This window comes from Haemaphysalis longicornis, unplaced genomic scaffold, assembly GCF_048455015.1.
Source record: "Haemaphysalis longicornis isolate Haplotype H1 unplaced genomic scaffold, Haemaphysalis longicornis Haplotype H1 scaffold_12, whole genome shotgun sequence".
NCBI lineage: Eukaryota > Metazoa > Arthropoda > Arachnida > Ixodida > Ixodidae > Haemaphysalis > Haemaphysalis longicornis.
This window is the reverse complement of record NW_027526225.1, coordinates 14,967,080-14,982,939: the sequence shown is the minus strand read 5'-3', so window position 1 is coordinate 14,982,939 and position 15,860 is coordinate 14,967,080.

Genomic DNA, 15,860 nt, shown 5'->3' with positions numbered 1-15,860 from the left:
AGGCGTCTCCCGGGCCAAAAATTGCTGGGCCGAGTCCACAAGGGCCATTTGTGGCATGAAACCTGATGAAGTTGTCTTCCTTAGCCATACTTGTAGCCTTGAAAAGGCGCTTTTTCTTTGTTTGACTGTTTATTAGGTGAAAGACCTCACATACGCATCAGCCTTTGGGCAAACATTGGGTTTGATCCAGGTATCACTCTGTAAAGAAGATGTATTTCCTCTTTGCTGGGCAAGCAGCAAGCTGCTGAAAATTCTCGACAAAATGAAGAAGCCTGTATTTGTACAAAGAAAACATTTTTATTTGTGTGCGCCGTCAAAGCAAGCTGCTAGCACAGCCACTTAATTTTAAACTTGCAGGTCTCAAGTTCCCTACCCAAAAAGTGCTTTGTAGACTTTTTTAAACCAAAGTATTCTCAAGTTCCAGCCCAAAAGTGACTGCAACGAAGCCTTTTTTTTCTGGTGCTACGAGTCCACTGCAAGGAAGCCTTTTTTTTCTGCTGCTACGAGTCTTCTGGCTAGGCAGGGTGCCTTCAGGACGGAGTTTTTTTCACACGTACCCACTGTGATAATCTAGTACAAAAACATTTTGTTGTTGTGTTCGAGTCGTTTGTATCTCAAATAAAAAAATACATTGTTCCTGAAACATGTTATGTATATTTGTGTAAGTAATTTACATCACACACATGCATGCCCATGGATCCCAGAATGACAAAAGAAGTACGATTTACGTACCCAACTCGGTTTTTGGCTCATTCCGCAAGCAATTATGAATAAATACCGTTTCGAAATAGATAATGTTATTTGGGATAAGTTCTTTTACAACTTAGCTTTCACCATGGCATCGTGAAGTATAGGGACCTTTGGGCCACAGCGTATTGTACCTTAAGGTTGATATTTTCAGTGGGAACAGAGCGGGATTATTGAGTTAATTGTCAAACCTGTGGCCTCTGTCAGACTGCAGATTCGAAGTATCATTGATTCTGTGCATGGAAAATGAGCTTGTGAAGCTGCTAAGTGCACGAAGTACGAATGTGAGAGTGCAACTTGAGCCAATGCAGCCCTTTTAGGGTGAGAGTTTTATAGGAACTAAAATTCAAATGCAGATCGATGCATGTGCACCAAAATACTGTGCCTTGCAAGGCCATATCTTTTTCGTTTGGTGAAGCGCCTCAGAAATGATAGGAAGGCCAAATCGCGATCTTGCTTCTCCGTGTACTGTACTAACGGGAGCACAAATAAATGGGGCCCACATAAAAATACAAACTGCCCCAGTAAGCTCACATGTGTAAGCTCACGCCTGAACGCGATCTGGCCGTTCTGGCCGACCGCTTATCCGGTCTGCGCGAGGAAGGAAGGAAGCAAACTTTATTTTCCTAAGCACCCTTAAACCAGGGCGCCGTCTTGGGAAGGTGGGTCATGGCTAAAACCGGTAAGATATTCAATTCGTACTCGCAATTCATAATAAGAACGCTGTGTGTAGAGTGCCATCCGACAGCTCTTTACACGGATGTTGGAGCGCTGTCAACGCGGCAATTCAGCAGGCCTCGCGACACGCACAATCTTATATAGAGTGGGTTATTTACGATCGATTCATTAATTACTAGATGCATAATTTATTTCCCTCCCCCTGCTACAAAAAAAGGTGCGGGCATGTAACCGCACCATCAGAGCTACGATGAGAAGAAAAAAATTTAGTGCACCATTTCATGCATGGCATACTTGCCACTCGTGATGAGACAGCGATCTTATTTCAGCACGACAATGCACCTTCCGTGCTAGTTATTTGCAAGCATTGTCATAGGGCGCTGGCCCCCAATGACGAAGAATACTCTTCGTAACAATGGAGAAGAACTCTTATCGTTTGCGTTTGCATCGTTGGAATAAAGCCCTGCATGACGACGGGCACACAGCATTGCAAAATGTTTCCGCTCATGCCAATAGGCAGTTTTAGCATATCGCTACCGTGTTTACGTTACCGTTTACCGTGTTTGCGGGACTAGACTACGCAGCGCGAGAGTTACCGCGAACGGTAACTTACCGGCACAGGTTTCACCGTCACCAGCGCTTCTGGTAACAAGGTAAACGGTAAGGCAAACACGGTAATGATATGCTAAAACTGCCTAATGCGTAAATTCCCGCAAACCACACAATTACGTTGCTTTGGTACAGCCATCCAAAAATGTCGTTCGAAAAAACTTCGTGGCGAACTACCGCATACGGCTTTGTATTTATAAATCCATGTGTGTACGCCCCAACCACCGGTGGGTCGTGGTACAGTGGTTATAATATCCGTCTGTTGTGCGGTAGACCCATGTTCGATTCCGCGTATGGTTGCGTTTACCTGCTTATGTGCGCTTTGTGTGCCTTGTGTGATGTATTGGAGAATTTTAACTGCAATGGGTGTTTCTGTGTTATGAGCTGGCAATAAACGCGAAAAAAAAGAACGAGAAAAATCAATTCTGCTTAGTTGGCTTCTTTTTCTTTTTTTTAGTGAAAAGCAGCAAGGTCGCTTATCTGAGGGGCCGTATGATTTAGGGGCCGCTTCGTAAGCGGGAATAGATTAGCATAACAGGCCGGATAGAAAAATTAACGCCAGCGGCCTGCCGAACACGCGGCCCGGCGTTAGGCGGCCCGGCGTTAGGCGGCCCGGCGATTAGACGGCCCGGCGATTAGACGGCCCGGCGTTTAAGCGGCCCGGTGATTAGGCGGCCCGGTGTTTAGGCGGCCCGAGTTTAGGTGGCCCGGCGATTAAACGGCCCGGCGATTAGGCCGTCCTCAGAGGGCCGCCTAAACGCCGGGCGGCCTAAACACTGGGCCGCTTGCGCTCGAGGAACCGCCGCTTTATAAGTAGCTTTAAATTGACGCGGCGGCCCGCCTGCATGCGGGTCGTATAACCAGGAATTGACTAAGAGTGTAGTTCACGAAAACCTTCCCTTATTTCGAAGTCGGATAGAAACTCGTACAACACACTTTAAACTGAATTATTCCCTCGCATTATTACGGTCGTGCATTAGAGTGTAACGGACATTTTATGATTTCAGTTTAGAAAGAGCCGATAAGGGGTCCAGTTAATGTTGATTTGGTTGATGCATATTAGTCGACCTTCCGCATTAAAGTATGAAAGAGCGCGCAATGCCGGCGTTACTTTGAAGGTAATGAAGGTGAGACCCGCGCGGTGGCTCAGTGGCTAAGGCGTTGCGCTGCTGAGCACAAGGTCGCGGGTTCGATTCACGGCTGCGGCGGTGGATTTTCTGATGGCGGCGAAAAGCAAAAATGCCCGTGTGTACAAGATTTAGGCGCACTTTAAAGATCCCCAGGTGGTCAAAAGTAATCCAGAGCCCTCGACTACCGCACGCCTCAACGCCTGCGTTGCGTCAGCGTGTTAAACCCCACAATCAATCAATCAATCAGTCAGTAATGGAGCTGAGAGAGCAGTTTGTGATTACGCCATGACCAAAAGGCTGTGCGAATTCACTGCAGCGGGTTAGTGTGCCTCGCTATTGCACAACTCCTTTGTGGTGGCCTGTGGTTTGTGGCTGTGCTGTTTTCTCTTCTTGCCTTATCGTCATTGCAAAATTGTTTCACTGTGAGGTTTTGTCACTGGACTGTGTTGTCACGTTGTTGTTCTGACGCTTCGCTGTTTTGTCGTTGTATTTTTTTGCCAAAACTTTGTTGGATGCCGTTTTATTTTGAGGCAGTGCCATCATGACGCTCGCTGTTTTGTCGGAGCTGCTCTGACGCTCACTTACTACACTTTTGAATTATTTACCAATTACGGTATTACTTGTCGTGCGCTATTTTTTCACGGTGTCGAGCGGAGGAATATCGGCCGTGTCGGCATTAGGATGACAGTAAAGATTCCCCGAACTACGGTGTCGATCAGGAACCTAATCGCCTGCGGTCCGGTTGATTTGCCAGTGGCCTGAGTAGGGCGACGGTGAATGACGCTGTGGGATTTGTTGATTCAAGCCATTGTTGACATGATTAAGTGAAGTGAAGAGTTTATATATTATTTTATTTAAAGTAACTGAGTGCATGAAGAATACAAGAAAAACACTGCCGCTAGTCTCTACTTCCTAGTGCGTCCAAGTCACTTGACTTCTTAAACTTTTTTGTAACTCTTCTACTTTCGTAGTGTTCACAAGCCGCTCGAGCAAATTCGGCCGGGACTCCATTCCCCGCCGCAGGATCCGCCTTGTTTACTGGTACGCTTACCGGTACCTTTTACCCCTTGCCGGGACACATAACCTCCGACGCGATCCTCAATCTTCGACGCTTTCTCTAGCTTAAGGGGCTGATGAATCGCAATGCTAGCTTCAACGGACAAGACCTCACGTCTTCTCGGAAACTGCCTACTCTGAATGCTTGGACAAGAACGCCCCTTTTTCGGAAAGTTTGCTCTTGTGAAACTTCGGCATTTCCCTCTCTCGGCTGCGCCCCTTCAGCTTCCGTGCATGCATAGAGGAGGGTCCGAGATGATACGAACAGCTGTCATTCACAGTCATCTGCCTAATAATTAAGTAGCCGCCATGGCTTACAAGACAAAAGCTTGTACATCAGACCCGAAAGGGGAACAAGCACGCCGCGGTTCGCGCACACAGCTGCGACCATTCTCTCGCAGCACGATTAGTACAAAGGTTGTAGACATACAAATACGCGTTCCTGGATAAGAAGCGGGCCTTTTAGAGCGTCGGCTGATGCGGAACGGCCGTGGAGCTTGCGACGGTAATTACCCCTATCCTGTTCCACCCCCCCCCCCCTGAAATTCCCCCAAATCTAAGGCTCCCGGTGAGACGCGCTAGCCTGGTGTGCTCTCCATCCGGTGGGACTGTCGTCGCGGGGCACCAAGACAAATCATAAAAATCCCAACGTAGTTTCCAGCCGTTCTGTTGATGGCGTGCCATCATTCTAGGCCCTTATTTTGTTTCTACCCAAGGCACCCCCAGCTTTACGGACGCCCTTATCTCGTATCGGGGCATCCCCAAACACTTCTGCCTCCTCCGTAAGATACATCCCCCCTTCCCTCACCCATGAGGCCGTTCTCCAATGGGGGCTCCTCAAAACCCTTACAACCCCCCGACGAACTAGCCTTAACGCATCAACTGTCTACCCTTAGCCTCTCTGCCCTCACTGTCTCGCACTGGACACCCGCTATCACTCTATCTTGGAGTGTCCCCACAATTCATTTCCCCTTTTTCCCTCCCCGTCACACTGGGATCAGGCCCTGGAGAGCTCCGACCCGGAAGTGCAGGTGGCACTAACCAACCGGGCCACCCAGATAATCACTGCATCCTCCGCCACCTATCTATCGCCCCTGGCCCCAGTTTTATTAAATGGAGTGTTTCTCCTCATCCTCCCGCAGAGCTGAATGATGAAGGCGACATCGCACCGCACGACCTAGTTGTAACTACGTGACGCCAAGATGTCACTGAGGCATACTTGCGTCGAAATAAACTTGAGTGTGAAAATTCGTTTAGAGTGTTACTGTGCTTGGAGTAGTTTCTGAGTATTAAGAACAGTGAAATGTGACAACTGCTTCGAGATATACGAGACGTGAGGAGCATGGTTCAACGCTTCAATCTCTTTCGTGCAGACGCAACGAGTTCCAAGCTGTCAGCCAGTTATTCAGCCAGTCAGACAGTCAGCCCGTCGGTCGCTCGGGCAGTCGGTGGTTCGGCTGGTCGGGCTCTTGTCTTTTCAGGTACAGATCGCGCGTGCTTGTGTGCGGGCGTCCGTGTGGGCATGCACGCCCTCAGACCACTCAAAGAAATACGAAGGCTGGCTTATGAAGATACTGCAGAGTAGTCTTGAATTCCCCAAAATGCGGTGCGTCTATTTTTATTTCACTACTTTTATTCGCGTTGATGGCGCATTGCAGGGGTCTGTCCTGGTTTTCCTTTAATTCTAACTTGACTTTATTTCTCTTCAAAAGTAAGCATTCAAAATTATGGTCGAAAGAGAAGAAAATTAGAAAAACGAACAATCTGAAAATTGTGTAACGGTACCAGCAAGGCTAACGCAAAGAGAGCGCATTGACACCAGTGTTGATATTCTGAAACGATTTGCTCATTTTTGTCGAGTCCTGATCCCCCATGCGTACCCGAGAGAAAAAACGCGACGGACAAAGCTCAGCCCTCCACCACCCGCTGCGACTGCAGCCATTCGGTACATACAGGCCCCAAACCCTGGGCTGATAATATCCGCCATGTTGGTGTGTGTTCAGAAACCACTTTACGGGCGCCCGCTCTTGTGCCCGGGGTGTCGGGAGGGAAGTGGGGACCTCCCGCTTTCGCTTTGTGCCGTTCGCAGATAGGTATCACCCCCTAAAGCCCAGCCACCGCGCTTCAGTATGAAGAAGTGGCAGCTGTCTAGGTACGCCACAGCTATCCTCTAACAGCCCGGCTACCTTGGTTACGCTGTTAAAGCCCCAAGCAGCTGAAGTCGTTGGTTCGATAATCGGATGATCGGTCGTAACAAGTCAAACATGACATAACGGGGCATAAAAAGGGCCCAACTCAAGTCACGTAACGATCTACGCCAACAAAGCTGAAAAAGACGGAGGGTTGCAAAACGACGAAAAGGACTCTGCTGACACTGAAGTATATGGGGACGCCGCCCTTGTGAGTCGTTTTGTTTTGCTTCTGCCCCTGTCTGCTTGTGCTGTAGCACAACAGCAATCCACACCAACTCGACCGAACCGCTACGTTATGAATTAATATTTTCTGCTAGCGCTGTGCCTCCAAGTCAGCGCTATCTCAGCAGAAGTCATACGCCCATCCAGCATGACACCGACGCCACATGTGTTCACAAGTTTTCATCTTATCGCAGGCTTGGACCGGTTTTTTTGGTGTTGTTCTTAAACGCACTTCTGGTGCTCCGTATTTGTTCCTTTGAGTTCATTCTTCTTACGTGATACTATAATCTTATCTGATTGGCCTTGCCCATTCGTATGCAGGGTTTTACAAGAAATAAGGGATAGCAATTTTTATCAGTGTTTTTTCTAACTGATCAAAATTGGTTAACTATGCTTTCCCGAATCCAGAAATGTTGGTTAAGCTCGAGGTGAACTAATTTTAAGTGCATTTTTTTAGTTTTTACAATGTACCGTATTGGGTTTGTCCCATCCTGGTAATTGAATAGCGTTACGGCATGCTTCTAAACTGTTTCGTTTTTCCGTGGTACGAGCAGAGCCGGGAGAAAGTACTCGAATATTGCTACTCCTAGAAATGAAAATAACAAAAACAGAAGAACCTGGTGCTCACTGATTCCTGAACAACACATAGCCCACCGACGCATGGCCATCAGTCTCTAAAGGCGATGGCTCTATACTCGCTTCTACGCAACAATGTTTCTAATTGATTGCGAGGTTTGACACACCTGGGCTTCGCCAGGGCTGTGAGGAGCGTAGTATAGTGTACGGCTCTGGATTAATTTCGAGAAACTGGCGGGGATCTTTAACGTGCGCGGGAGTGTTGACACACGGGTGCTTTCGCTTTGCACCTCCATCCGAGATGCAAACAACACGGCCACGATCAAACCCGCTTCCTTGGGCTCAGCAGCACAACGCTTCAGCCACTGAACAACAGCGGCGGGTCAACGTTATTCCTCCCATAACGCCTTAAGATAGGGCAGTGCTGCGTCAACCACTCTTCAGAAAAGAAAACACAAGTCATTTATTGAGCAGTAGCTGTAATGGCCTTCAATTTTTTTATTGTTGAAGAAAATATATGGGCACACTTCCTTTTGCCGACATCGACGAGGAACACAGAAGATAGGCATGAAAGGTGGCAGCGAAAGCGAGATGAACAGCGTTACTCTGAGAGAAAAAACAATTCATGTGCGTTCACTATTCATAGTTCGCACGGGTAACGTGTCTACCTTTCGATTATCATGTTTCAACAAACACAGCCCGTCAGCTCGGGAGCCGCAATCCTGGGTCAACCAATCCTCACTGCGGGGAACTCAGGACAGACAGAGCGATGTTGAGGGAACTTTGTTTTTCCTATCTTGTACACCTGTGGATGTCATGATGGTAAAGAACGAAACATGACATGCTTCGTATAAAATACAGATTCCGCATTGGCTTTCCTTTATACACTAGTATTTTCCAGGCGCGATAACAGCATTCAACTACGTGTCTTCCTGACGGCATCGTAGCAGAGACCTCATTTAGTAGTTTTACTTTCAACTTGTGTGCTTCCTTGTCCAATGCTACTCGCTGATGAATTGTTCCGTAACGACTATTGCCGAAATTCTCTTGTTCTCGTACATGTAACGCACAGCCATAGCCTTTTTAAAATTTTGCTTGTAGCCTGTTTTGCTGGCGTGATTACTCATCGCCTTGTTTCTCGTTTTCGTTTTGTGTACTTCGCGAACAACCAGTATAAGAAGAACTGCGAGTTGGGCTTCTTGGTATAGGCTCATATTTGTGTGTACTTACGATTAAACGTTTCGGTTACTAGTAGCGCTTCGTGCCATGGTCTTTGTTGTCCAAGTTTTGTTTTGCGCTGTTCCCGCCATGAACAACTACAAGCCTACCTATTCTTCGTGTACCCCAATCCTGCAGCAGCTTTCAGAGTCCTGTCCACCAGCATTATTAAATAAACAAAAAGAAAGTCGGTCGAGGCGCCAGTAACAGCTTGCCTCTCAGCCCTACTCACTGCCCAGTGCCCTTTCTTTCCCCTTTCCTTCACTGCAGGATGGCCAAGTGGAAACGGTAGTCCCCGACCCGCCAAAGAGATCTCACCGCTATTCATAGCGCACCTGTCTCTCGACCCATCGGCGCCGCTCTTCTCAGTGGCCCCATCGGCAAATCGTGACCGGATCGACGTGCCGAAACTGAGCCCTCTTGCGTGTCGTTCTGCTTCGCTTCTTTCGTGCGCGTTCTTCTAATATTGCGCGTTCGATCGTCGCGGGGAAAAATTCGATTCGGCCACTGGAGCCCATGGCCTGGCGCGCGTGATGCCACTTCCAACGAAGGTTCGACGAACCTGACCGGGGCCACATGGTAATTTGTACACGCTTCAATGTATACCCACACACACTCTCTCTTTCGCTAAACTGCCTCATTCTTTTTACGACGATTCAATCGAATAGCGGCCGCTACGCGCTATGGCTGCTCCAAAACGATCGTGCCGCGGCAACTGCCTGCCTAAGTAAAAATGTTTTTGATCTTGCTTCTGTTGAGACACGCTCTTTGAACGCCCTTTAAACGGTCCTCAGGCTTGTTTGTGACGGGCTTCCGAAATGAACTATTCGTGCAGACCGGTTCTACACATGCTGTTAAGAACACCACCGCCGCCCGCATCAGTAGTGTGCTTTGCGGGACTTTCCAACGCACGTCAAACACGTCACTCATTCTGCCTTCGCCCCGTTTGTTCTGAAGTATACGTCACTATTGTCACTGAGCTTGTCCGGTCTAGACAATATTTCTATGGGTCATTTAAAATTAGTTGCTCATCTGGATTCCGATATCTTAAAATGGTATAAGATCATCCCTGTATTGACAAAAGATAACAGAGACCTAGTTCCTAATTACCGACCGGTTTCCATTCTGTCATCATTTAGCAAGTTGATAGAGACATTGTTCTATAATAGGCAAGGTGATTATTAATTAAAGTTTTATTTAATAAATTCTTGCCGATTCGATTTTTGCTCGGGAAGCTCTACGAGTTTTGGATTGAATTTTTTTGTGGAATTTGTCAAACATTACTTGGATAAATAACCTTTTGTTGGCTCATTGTTTTGGGACTTTACAAAAGCGTTCGATACAATAAATCACGATATTCTATTTAGCTAGTTACAATCCAATGGTATATCCGGCCCCCCATTAACCTATCTAAAAACTATTTGAGAGGCAATATGTGTTATATGCAGCGGATGCCTGCACAGAGACCAAAATATATTAACCAAGGCATCCCGCAGTGGTGAAATCTGGGTCTCTTGCTTTTCTTAATTATATAAATGATCTGCCTAATAATATTCATTCCTCCCATGGCATCTAATACGCAGATGAGAAAACCGTTTAAATGTCTAACAAGTGCCTAAGTTCATTGAAAAATGAATTAAATTCTGTCCTCATTATTATTTTCGATTGGTGCCGAAAGAACCATTCAATAATTAATCTCAGTATGACTACACTTATGAAATTAGGTCAAGCCGCAGATTGTTGCTGCATGCTGCTTCTTTGCCGCTCAGTAGTACTTCAGTTTTCCCTTGTGACTGTACTACATTCCTAGGTATTCGCATCGAATGTCACCTTAAGTTTAATTATCGCATAAACCACCTGAAAACAGCTAAACTCTTAGTCGCGTCCCGGATGGCGTCCTATTTATATGCGGTGGGCAGTCTCAGTACCGTGATATGAAAGGCCCTGACAGACTTCTTTTCTATGACAAAGCCTCAGGTGGTTTCATCACGCTTATATGCTTCGCCATCGGCCCGTGTCACAGCTATAAACTAGCAGACAACCTGATGCCAGGAAATAAATAAAAATGTCGGGCAATCGTGAAGCTCCGAGCGATAGGTGTGGCTTGCGGCGCATGCGCGTATTCCTCCTCACACAATGGTCCGCGAGCTTCCTTTGCGGTGGCCGACGTCACGCTCCCGACGATGCCGCGAAAGCCGAAAAACATTTTAAAACATCTTGCGCGCACATGCGCACTAGGAGTGGCAGAAAGATCACGCGAGCGAGTTGTGGTGCGGTGATTTGTCTCTATCGCGCGTGTGCGCAGTATGGAGGGATTTCAGTGCGGAACAAGTTGGGGTCAAGCGCTTTGAGTCTTGTGTAGTTCATACTCAGTTCCGAGCGTTCGCACTTTCTTGACCACGTTCGCTTCCGCTGACATCAAATGTGTGCTTCCAAGTTGGTGTAACAGTGGAAACAACTGCAAATGTGATAGGTTTATTAGGGCCACCTGGAACGCAAGCCAAGCAGCGGTGCCATGTCAAGCCGGCTGGTGTGTCTATTGCGGGCGCAGCCCGGTTGAACATGAACGGATACGTAAGTCCATGGATTTCTTGTTTTTTTTAGGGGAGAGTATGGGGTGGGCGCAGACTGTAAGAATTAGTGTTTGCAGACAACTAGTAAGGGCCACGAAATTATGCCTTTTTAGTCGTCGTAAGAAAACCGCGCCAAAACCGTTCTCTGATACCCGTGGTCGTACGGCGAATTTGACGTGCTTTATGTAGAGGATTCGGTTTCCCAGTGCCCCGGCTGTTTTGGGATCCAGGCGAAAAATAAAAACTCTTGCACATGTGAGGTACAGGTGCCCCAAAAATAATACGGAGCACGGGAGCGGTGGCCGGAGCGCGCAAAACTGCATGCCAGCGCGATCTATGCGTAGATGCGCCGCAGATAGCGAGAGTGCGTGGGCACATCCGGCTGGCCCCTCTCGATGTTCTGACGCTCGTCTTATCGCCGGCTCAAGCGAAGCCGCGCTGCTGCCACCCCTGCTCGACAGGGGCGCTTTCGGAGCTTCACGAAGCGCGCAGAGCCAGCGAAGAAAGCTTCGTCTTCAGCGGGGTCCACTTTCTGCTTCGTCATGAATGCCACCAGTTTCACTATGGGTGCCTGCCGTGCTTCGCGATCCGCTTGATTTTGAATCATGTGGCTAGAATAATGCCTGGCTCCAGCTAGCGCAAACAATAAGCAAGAAACAAAAATTTCATGCGCGTACTGGCTGCATTGCTTTAACGATACAATTGGGCGATCAAATAAAATGGGAAGTGATACCTTTGGACTCCAGTTACTTCAACACAAATATACTTTATTACGCGGGAGACACGAACCTACACAAATTTACTTAAAAATGAAGTGTGTCCCGGCTTGAGAAACCCGCGATTGGGCACATTTTGCAACAATGCTCGGCGAAATGAATCAAGGGTGGTTACCATTGAAGCAAATTCTGAAGCAACCCTTTTTCTTGTCAAGAAATTCTGTTTCAACTATTTGTTTCATTGTAAATACCTTTGATTCATTTTTTAATCAGTGCGAGATATTGTCGGAAAGCCCTCGCTAAGTTCACTATATTCCCATTTTTTTCAGTTAATTGAATTTGATATAATGAAGCCTATTTGTTTTGAAGCAACTGGCCTTTGCTCCACTCACTTTCTCAATTCTCTTGAGCGGCGCTTAGAACCTTCGCAGCAATGCAGCCAGTACGTGCATGAAATTTTTGTTTTTTGCTCCTTTTTATGCGCTAGCTGGAGCCAGGCATTATTCTAGCCAAATGATTCAAAATGAAGCGGATCGCGAAGCATGGCAGGCACCCATAGTGAAACCTGTGGCATTCATGACGAAGCAGAAAGTGGATCCCGCTGAAGACGAAGCTTTCTTCGCTGGCGCTGCGCGCTTCGTGAAGCTCCGAAAGCGCCCCTGTCGAGCAGGGGTGGCAGCAGCGCGGCTTCGCTTGAGCCGGCTATAAGACGAGCGTCAGAACATCGAGAGGGGCCAGCCGGATGTGCACATGCACTCTCGCTATCTGCGGCGCATCTACGCATAGATCGCGCTGGCATGCCGTTTTGCGCGCTCCGGCTACCGCTCCCGTGCTCCGTATTATTTTTGGGGCACCTGTACTTCCGTTGCCGTAATGAGTACCGTGGTTCTATAAAGAAATTGCATTTTTACACGCGTTTTATTGTACAGGTCAAGGCACATAAAACCCAGTTTCAATTTTGTATTTTTCAATATTCCATGGCCACTGCTTGTCATTTTCGGTAGGCGTAGCAAAAAGTTGGGTAACGTTTTTTCGTAACTAGGTTTTTGCGTCATCGTTTCGGCTAGTGACTTTTCTGGCACATTGAGTAGTCTGGATTCTGTGGCGATTTGTGAACTTCATTACGGTACGTTCAAGCGGTAAGGTGTTCCCATGAAGCAACATATATGGGTAACAGCAGCCCCCATCTTGTTGTGTTCGGCACAGCTGTCGTCTATCTAGAGTGTGAACTTGCGGTTTGCAGAAACACGATAGCATTGGCTGCGCGAATGGGACGGGTAGCTGGCGTGGAGGTCGCTCGAAGCGGTGGCTTCTAATGTTGCTCCAGCTGCGCTGGCTGTTGGTCGGTGCGCGCAGTTTACCTATGCTTTAGCAAAAGATATTGCTAGCAATTTTGTTCCATCTTTCATAAAATATTTTGCGCTATACTATTGGAGGGAATTGTTTCATAAAAAGAAACTAGGGCACATTAACCTCCGCAGGTAAGTTTCTTTACAACGTCCAATTGACGTGTCGGCGTCAAATGAAATTATGGCAACGTTTTCTCTCACGCCTTCGCACCCTGTGCATCTATATGAAGAAAACGTCCTTTTGGAGAGTGTTTGAATCTATAAGCAGTAAGAAAGACATAATTGCCTAAACTACAGTCTTGCCTGATTTATCATATTTTCACATATCTGCTAAGGCGTTGGTGATACTTCTGCTGCCCCCTTGAAGGCTATATTGTTATAACGTCGATAAATAACGCCACCATTTTGTACCTGGTCACTTTTTCGCCTGCTGTTTCTTTTCTCCACGCAGTGCCAACACAACAGATTGCTACCCATGCCTCAACGTTTTTGAAATGTTTGCAACGCTGTTTCCGTTGCAGTAAAACGAAATTTCAGAAGCATCAGCTCCCAGGCTAAAGATTGCTTGGGGCGATTCTACAGAAGCCATCTACATCATCGGAAGTGGCGTACCTGGACCATAATTGAAGCCTGGAGAAAGTACTTTTTCTTTGTCTGGTAATATATTACATTAAGCAAATGAGATACCCGTCAAGTTTAGGCCAAACGTTGCGCGTTATACAGTCAGTAGACTGCAAAAAAGACGAGTTTTCTCCCTGTTTTGAAAGCAGCAAGCTGCTGGAAATTCCCCAAATGAAAACAATAATTTTATCTGAACAGGTCCTTATTGGCTCTTCCAAAAAAATATTTTAATTTGTGTGTTCCATAAGGGCAATCTGTAAATATTTGTATTTGTTATTTCAGTATAAGTCTTTCGTGTTCGTATTGTATTTTGGGTATCAAATAAAAAGAAACATCGTTCTTTCGACATGGTGTTGTTTATGTAATTTTCATCTCACACTTGTGCATGCTCATGAATTCGAGAATGACAAATACTTAACATTTACATACCCAACTCAGTTCTCTGTTCGTGCCCCAATCTTGTATAAGTATACTATCACTTCAAGATCTGGATAGGTTTAAGGTATACAGATACTTGATTTACAGCGTTGCTTGCAACATGGCATTATAAATATAGGGATTTTTTTTTATTTCGTGGTATGTGCATTGAGGCCTGATAAATCAGGTGGCAATACACTGAGATTATAAAGGTAAAACCTCTTTGCATAAAAACTGAGGTCATGGAGATGTTCCAGAAGTGCACAAATTACAAATGTGTTAGTGCAATTCCAGCCATTGCAACGCATTTATTGGTGGCATTGTTTTATACGGTCTAAACTTCAGATCCACAAGGGTGGGTTCATTCCCAAGTGCTACGTTTTTGGTGAACAACCTTGAAAGCGTTGAAAATACTGAACCGCGACCTTGGGCTCCCGCTTACAATAATATAACTCGTTAATAACGGAAGCGCGAATGAAATGAGGCCACTTAAAAAAGATTGCCGGAATTCAAAGAATTGTCTATACTAATGCGCAGCATTCTTCTGCCACTTCTCTTGAGTGTGAGTCTTTTAGAGCCAATGTTCTCGGTTTTTCTAAGTCCTGTCCGTCCAATTATCTCCATTTACCCTATTATATCGATCACAGGTGTTACTTGCGCCATATCTGCATTTTTTTGTAAATGAAGGGCGTACATGGCTCACCATTTTCCGTATTTTTTATAATATTCTTGTGTTGAGGTTTTTAAAATTATGTTCGAGCAATTATCTCCATCTACGCTATGATAGCGATTACAAGTGCAATTTCCGCAAAATCTGCGTTATTCCGTATATGCGGGGCGTTATATGGTTCGCCATTTTCCGCCATTTTTTATATTTTTATTAACTTTTACTATTAGAAAATTTTGTTTGACCAATGATCTCCATTTACGATATTATGACGATTAAAGGTGTAACTGCCGCGAAACCTGCACTTTTCTCGAAATGCAGGGCGTTACAAGTTACACGGCCGAGCACTTATCCGGTCTGCGCGAGAAAACGCTAAGATATTCTTTTGTGTGCTCGCGACCCATAAAAAAACGCAGTATCTAGGAAGCTGTCCGACGGCTCTTTACCTGGGCGTTGGAGGGCCGTTCACGCAACAATTCTGCAGGCGTCGCGACACAATGTTATATAGAGTGAGTACTTGTGCGTGTACTCTCGCCTATTTCACTGCTGAACACCGTAATAAGACGCCGACATACCGGTCGCTCATCGCTCCAACTATATTATTCAAAATGTGGGAGGCTGTAGCTCACATATGAAAGCGTTTTCATTTTTCGCCTGGATCCCAAAACGGCCGCCGCACTGGGAAGCTGAATCCTTTCTTTAAAGCACGTCGAATTTCCCGTACCACCCCGTGTATCGGAGAACGGTTTGGGCGCGGGCCTCCTACAACGACCAACAAGGCATCACTTCGTGGCCCTTACTAGTTTTCCCACCCCTCGAAAAAAAAATCCAAGGACTTTCCTATCCATTCGTGTTCAACCGGGCTATGCCCGCATAAACACACCAGCCTGCTTGACATGGCGCCGCTGCTTGGCTTGCGTTCCCGCTGGCCCTAATAAACCCATCGCATTCACAGTTGTTTCCACTGTTACACCGACCTCGAAGCACACAGCTTATGTCAGCGGAAGCGAACGTGGTCATGAAGGTGTGAACGCTCGGAACTGAGTATGAGCTACACAGAGCAAGAGTCAAGGCGCGGGACCCCAAGTT